This window comes from Vicia villosa, linkage group LG5, assembly GCF_029867415.1.
Source record: "Vicia villosa cultivar HV-30 ecotype Madison, WI linkage group LG5, Vvil1.0, whole genome shotgun sequence".
NCBI classification, from domain to species: Eukaryota; Viridiplantae; Streptophyta; class Magnoliopsida; order Fabales; family Fabaceae; genus Vicia; species Vicia villosa.
In genome coordinates this window covers 13,692,683-13,699,963 of record NC_081184.1, presented here as the reverse complement: position 1 = coordinate 13,699,963, position 7,281 = coordinate 13,692,683, and the positions used below count along the sequence as shown (strand labels likewise).

At 33.1% G+C, this 7,281-nt stretch overlaps 1 long non-coding RNA gene across 1 annotated transcript; it reads left to right on the top strand.

The window, feature by feature from the left end:
* Positions 1 to 278: 278 nt before the first annotated feature.
* Positions 279 to 3,538, top strand: LOC131606306 (uncharacterized). The gene is made up of 3 exons (XR_009284804.1): positions 279 to 431; positions 532 to 625; positions 3,263 to 3,538. It is a non-coding gene; the product is annotated as an uncharacterized LOC131606306 (long non-coding RNA).
* Positions 3,539 to 7,281: the final 3,743 nt, after the last annotated feature.

The window sequence follows — 7,281 nt, the reverse complement described above, 5'->3', positions numbered from 1 at the left end:
AAAGTAAATGAATTGTCACCTCTTTTGATGTATTTTTTTTTAACTAATTGTTTTTAATATTTATTACTATTATTTATATATAGAAAGAGAAATATTATAAAAAAATATATAGAAAGTTTATCATCAACGGTTAAAGGAGAAATATTTTAAAAATATATAAAAAGTTTAATAAACAAAAAAATTAAATAAAGATAAAACAATACTATGATGTAGTTTAAGACATTTATTAATAATTTCATTTTTATGAGTGGCTTCTTGCAACTTCTAAGTATTAAAAGTTATATATTTATAGGTAATAAAGTATGAATCTTAAAATTAATCAAACATATTTCTTATTTTCTTCATGCAAAATTAGAAAAATATGACTCAAATTCCCAAAATTGTTTATGGTTTAATAATCATTCTTTCTCTATTTGTTGAAATCTATGGAGGTAAGTCTTTTTTAAGCCATTTCAAATAATCTTATTTATTTACGCTCACAATTTCGTCACCGTTTAGTAACATTTTGTTTGTTCTTATTTTACATATCAGGTTATTTTCCTTGCAAACATTGGCGTGATTGTCCAAAAAATTTGTGTTTCAGTCCTCAACGTAGGAAGTGTGTTGATTTCTATTGTGCATGCGGGTAAGCAAAACAATAAATAGACAAATACTTTTATGCTCCTTTTTTTAAAAGCAAATCATGAATGATATACATAAATATAAGTATAAAGTAGAAACAAGAGTTATCAAATACATAAGAGAAACAAAAAGCATAATAAAAGCTCAACAACAACAAATCCGGCAAAAACTAGACCGGACAGACAAAAATAAGAGCAAAACAAATACAACATGGTAAGAAAAAACCAACCTAATCAATCCAACAAACCAATCTACTATGAAGACTCAAATGCAATAATTCAAGAGATCACGCTGAAGAGAGTAAGACACAACCACCTATACAAAGCAAAAAAGGAGGACAGTTGGCCACCTACACACCCATAGATGCCCAAACATATGAACGGGTCGTGCTCCCAAGCAAATAGAGAAACTCCAAAACTTGGACCATGGGCACGAGCTCACTTATGTGCCAAGTTAATGTTCAAAGACATCTTGTTATTAGTCGCCAATCTTTTGCTTTTCTAACAAAAATAACTCTTTCATATTTTTTCAAACTATTCATACCACAAAATGCCCTATCGTAACTAGAGCTAAAAATGTCTATTTTCCTTGACCTTGACCCAGAAATAACTTAAACAATCATAACATCAAATGCAACAAAGGACTAGGATTCCCTTCTCACCTAATACTTAATACCAAATCTCATAAAACAAAATGATGATCGTCTGACTCCGCCTTCCCCAAACCCACTCCATACCTCGAATTAATATAACTCAACACAAATTGATACGTCACTAGGTTTTTCCTAATCAACACCTATTTTGAATAAAATACCAGGATAACATTACAACTTTAGAAGGCACCCAGCTCTTCCAAATCCGAGAAAAGCCACACAACATCCTCTCCAACCTAACTTCTCTAGAACCATTCAAAGTCAAAATATTATTGTTAGAAGATCTCATCGAAAAACCTTGATTTTATATCTAGTTTCTAGACTAAGGCTTCCTCCCCCCACCAACGGGGATCTAAAACCTTGAGGACCATACTTTGTTAAACTAATATCTCTTTACAATGAAGACACATTCTCAAGAATCCTTCATTCCCACTTACTTAGAAATGCCGGATGGAAAAATCGTAAATTCTTAACCCTTAAACAACCTTCTCTTTTAGACTAACACACATCCTCCTACTTCACCCAAGAAACCTTTGTCCATCTCTTAGATCCTCCTCAAAAATGCCTTTGCAAACCAACCAAATTATTCCAAAACGATACTGACATCTTCATGAAAACCAATCAAACTCACAAGCATATTAGAGTACAACTCAATCATAAAATCCAAATCACCAACACCTTCTTATTCCCAACCCTAATAGACCATTTAAAATATTTTAAGTTATCCTAAAGAATGCAAGTCATCCAACTCTTGAACCTTCATTCGCCATGAATGTCTAACCACTAACTCATGTCATAGGTCTCCTAAACCCTAAATCTAGAGCTAAGAGGGGTACTTAACCATAATTTAGCAATGATTCGAGACTTCTTGGGCAAAAGCCTACAAACTACCCCGACCCCACTCTTCTCTCAACATCCCGATAGGAAAAATTGATCCAACCTACTCATAGAAACCCTATAAGCAAGATACTAGGTAAAACTCCTTCCAAACAATGGTAAATTTAGTGAAACCCCAAAACTCAAGACATTCAACCAAAGTAGACTCTCAAGCATCCACTCCCCCACCCTTTCTATCGGCAAGACAAAGAATCGCATTAAAGTCTCCAAGGATATACAAAATCTCTCATGTTCCTGAAATAAAAGTTCCCACATAACACTTTTCTTCACCAAAAAGAGCTTGGAATAAACATTCGCGACAAAAAGAAGTTTGGATGCTCACTCTGCACTCCAGACAAAAACAAAGATAACCCGACCAAGAGAACGAGAAGACATAGTTACCTTTTGCATTATGTAAGATAGAAAACAACCATCAACTACAACCCTCAACCAGGGATTAACTCCAACTACAACAAATATACACATAAATACCTACAAAAATCATCATATACTAATGAAGATTATTGACCAACTCCCTAATTTTCCGCTTCTTAATACTACCCCCTCAACCTCTAACATTGAAAGAGCCAATAATTATTGAAATAATTTTCATCCCAAACCATCTAAGTCAAAACATCTATTTCCTCCTACTAAGCCAACTTCCTATTCACTATGGAATCTTCCTAAACAAAAGAAACCCAACATTTTTTAACCAGAGTAAAATATGAAAAGCATCTAGATGAAATGAAGCAAACCTCGAATGATGATCAGCACTCTATTAAAGGGAGCTTGATCTTATCACTGGATGAAATTGAGAAAAAGAAGACAAAGTGTGTTCCACAGCTAATCCTACATTTGGGTCATTAACAGAAACCAAATTATTAGGCAAAAAGAAAATATGAGCTACCTAGATAAGATCACATGAAACTCTCATCTCTCAGATAGGCAATGTCGTAAACTTCAAGATAATAATTGTTAAACAACGATCCACATGCCTCTAGGCCAATAAGGTATGACCACATCTACAAGATAACCATCCTTGTTAAACAACGATCCAGTTTTATGTTTTCATAGTGATTAGGTATATTATAATAATTGTTATATTTTTTGTAGGCCGCCTTTGAGATAGGAAATGAACCTTGATCACCTTATGGCATAACAAGAACATCAGATGAAAGCAATACACATGAGGCATATCATTAGAGTTCTTCATATTACGCATGATTTCCTAATGAAACTTTTATGATCTAAAAGTTTTCTATTATGATAATAGCTTAAGACAATGGACACAAGAATTATTGGTTGTATTAATATTTTAAAAATAGATTGTGATATTGATATCAAACATCTGTTCTTATTTTGTAATTTTGAAGAAGTTGAACTATATATATATATATATATATATATATATATATATATATATATATATATATATATATATATATATATATATATATATATATATATATATATATATATATATATATATATATATATATATATATATATATATATATATATATATATATAAAAGTCAACTAAAGAATGCATTCAACATTAAAATTAACTTTATTTAAATTTACTTTTAGTATTAGTGTTAAATTGTGGCAAAACATTAAAACTCAATTTAGCATATTAATTTTTAAAAAATTGAGATTCTCTTCTTCGGATGACAAGATGTCAGACACAATGTATGTGACAAGATGTCAAACACAATGTATGTGACAATGTGTATGATAAGATAATTGCTTAACTGACAGAATAAAAGAAAAATACAAATAAAATAAGAATTGGTAACCTAGTTCGACGCAAATTAACCTATGTCTGGATGGTGCCAATCCAATGAAAGGAATTCACTCACAATAGTGAGAAGTACAAATTGACTTTAGTTGAAACCTTCTAGTTCAAATGCTTTTTTCCTAATACTACCTATGATTTTCTACTCAAAACCCCTCATAGAAAGAACTTCAATCTTAATATTCAAAAGTACAATTAGTCTTATATGAACTCACTTAGTCTAGTGTCCTTTTCCTAATAATACCCGTGAAAATTTGATCATGGATCCTCTTGAATCTGAGACACCTCTCACTTTCAATCAAACACTATCCCAGTTGTTTGGACATGTTCAGAAGCTTAAGAATGATGACATAAAATTACAACTCAAATACTTTATTCCATAACATAGGAATAAGACTCAAGAATAGAGTATTACAAAACAAATATAAGACTCAACAAAAAACTCTTCTATAGAGTAGATATTTTATCTAAAGTTATAAGTCTTCATAAAGGAGATGAACTCCTTAACTAGCCAAAAAGATAAAGTTCCAAAAGCTCTTAAGAGTAGATATTAGGTGTTATCATAATCAAAACCAAATAACCATTCGGTTGATTGTAGCTTTTCTATTAAATAATTCCACCACCTTGAATCACCTTGACAGTACTTGCAAGCACATAAATCCACATTCTACCATTTTTTTATTATGACAACACATCTCACAAAAAGATGGTAAAAGAGAAAACAAACAAGTAAAGTTTAGAGTGGTTAAACTCTCCCTCATGAGTGGAGAGTATATTATTATACTTCCTCTTAGATTATACTTTGTCCCTTTGGCATAATATAAAAGGTTTGAAATAAGATGCTAAAACTGAATGGTAGATAGGCAAGCAAGTAGTTTACATTGATAAAACATCATTAAAAAACTTTCACTTCATTTATTAAACAACATGAGTGTAATGGAAGGAAACAAGATGGAGAGGAAATAACAAAACAAAATAGAAAAACAATCTAAAGCAATCAAAATAAAAAACTAATTTTTATCCTTATCATCATCGTTGAAAATGCCTAGAAATCCAATTTCGGTTTCTGCAAGCTTGCGAGCATGATGACGAACTCTTAAATTTGTCCTTCTTTGCATTGTTATTTGTTCTTGTTGATTCTGAAGAATGACTTGTTTATTATCTAGAATTGTGTTTAGGAAAGAATCCGTGGAAAAAGTTTAGGTATTTCATAATCAAAATCCTTCAAATTTGTGTTCTTTTCTTGTTGAGTGTATCCTGTAGGAGCTATTATTCTTGCTTTTGAAGGTAGATAAATTGATACCCCATTGTTTATTTTTCCCGTCACCGGGCTTAAGGTATTGTTTCCTATTGCTCTGTATTTATTATCTGTTTCTTCCTCCTTTAAAACGAAGCCAACATGCTCTAGGATTTTGGTGATTAATCCACTATACGGTAAACTCATATTTTTATTTTGGATCCGCATCATATAATGGATCAGTGTATTAGCCCAATTGTTTTTAACTAAATTTTCCAAAAACCATAGCGCAACTATATCGCTTTTGGTTAGGTTAGTAGAGTTTATTTTTCTTGGGAAATGAACATGGTTGACCACATAGTGAATAATGTTAGAACAAGATTTGTTCTTATCAATTATCTTAGTTTTGATGATAACAATAATATGAATTTTGCTTAAGATAATATGGTACTCTAATCCAATGCAATTTCCCTTTCAGGAAATATATATAAAGAGTACGCATAATTCAGCGCTCAGAAGTTGTATCTCAAATGGTTCAGCATGCAACATCAGAACATGGTCTGGCAAGACATCAGAAGATGGTCGAAGCAGAATCAGAACATGGGTCTATGGAAGCATCAGAAGAACATGAGATCAGAAGCACTGAAGATCAGAAGATGGTATCACGCTCAGAAGCACTTCAAGGTCAGAAGATCAGAAGATGCTTTGCACCAAGTTGTTTTGACTCTGATGATATTCAAACGTCGTATTCACAAACATCAGATCAGAAGGAAGTACAGGTGGCAGACTACGCTGACTGACAAAAGGAACGTTAAAAGCTACTAAAGGCTACGTCAGTAGACACAGCGTGAACAAGGCTCGAGGTAGTTGACAAAAGCGTATAACATTAAGTGCAATGCTGTACGGAACACGCAAAGCATTAAATGCATTCAACGGTCATCTTCTCAACGCCTATAAATATGAAGTTCTGATGAGAAGCAAGGTTACCAATTCTTAACAACTCTGAACGAAAAGAAACTTGCTGAAACGCTACTCAATCAAAACTCAGAATCTTCATCTTCATCAAAGCTCACTACATTGCTGTTGTAATATTTTAGTGAGATTAAGCTTAAACGTTAAGAGAAATATCACAGTTGTGATTATCGCTTTTAAGAAGCATTTGTAAACTCTTGAATAGATTACATTAAGTTGTAAGGAACTAGAGTGATCAGTGTGATCAGTATACTCTAGGAAGTCTTAGCAGTTGGCTGAGCAGTTTGTAACTAGAGTGATCGTGTTGATCAGAATACTCTAGGGAAGTATTAGGAGTGAACTAAGCCTAGAGTGATCGTGTTGATCAGTAGACTCTAGAAAAGTCTTAGAGGGTATCTAAGCAGTTGTTCCTGGAGTGATCAGTGTGTGATCAGAAGACTCTGGAAGACTTAGTTGCGGACTAAGTGGAAAACCATTGTAATCCGTGCGATTAGTGGATTAAATCCTCAGTTGAGGTAAATCATCTCTGCGGGGGTGGACTGGAGTAGCTTCGTTAACAGCGAACCAGGATAAAAATAATTGTGCAATTTATTTTTATCGTCCTAGTTTTAAAGTCACACTTATTCAATCCCCCCCTTTCTAAGTGTTTTTCTATCCTTCAATTGGCATCAGAGCGCCGGTTCTAAGGTGCAAGCACTTAACCGTGTTTAGAAAAGATTCAGGAAAAGAAAAACGCTTCATTTAAAAGATGGTTGATGAAAGTGGAAAGTCTACATCTACACCTGCATCTACATCTGGCTCTGCTGAGCAATACAACGGAAACAATGGTTATACTAGACCGCCGGTATTTGATGGTGAAAACTTTGAATACTGGAAAGATAAACTGGAAAGTTATTTTCTGGGTCTAGATGGTGATCTATGGGATCTTCTAATGGATGGTTACAAACATCCAGTAAATGCCAGTGGCGTGAAGCTGTCAAGGCAAGAAATGAATGATGATCAAAAGAAGCTTTTCAGGAATCATCATAAATGTAGAACTGTTTTGCTGAATGCTATCTCTCATGCTGAGTATGAGAAGATATCTAACAGGGAAACGGCCTATGACATATATGAGTCCTTGAAAATG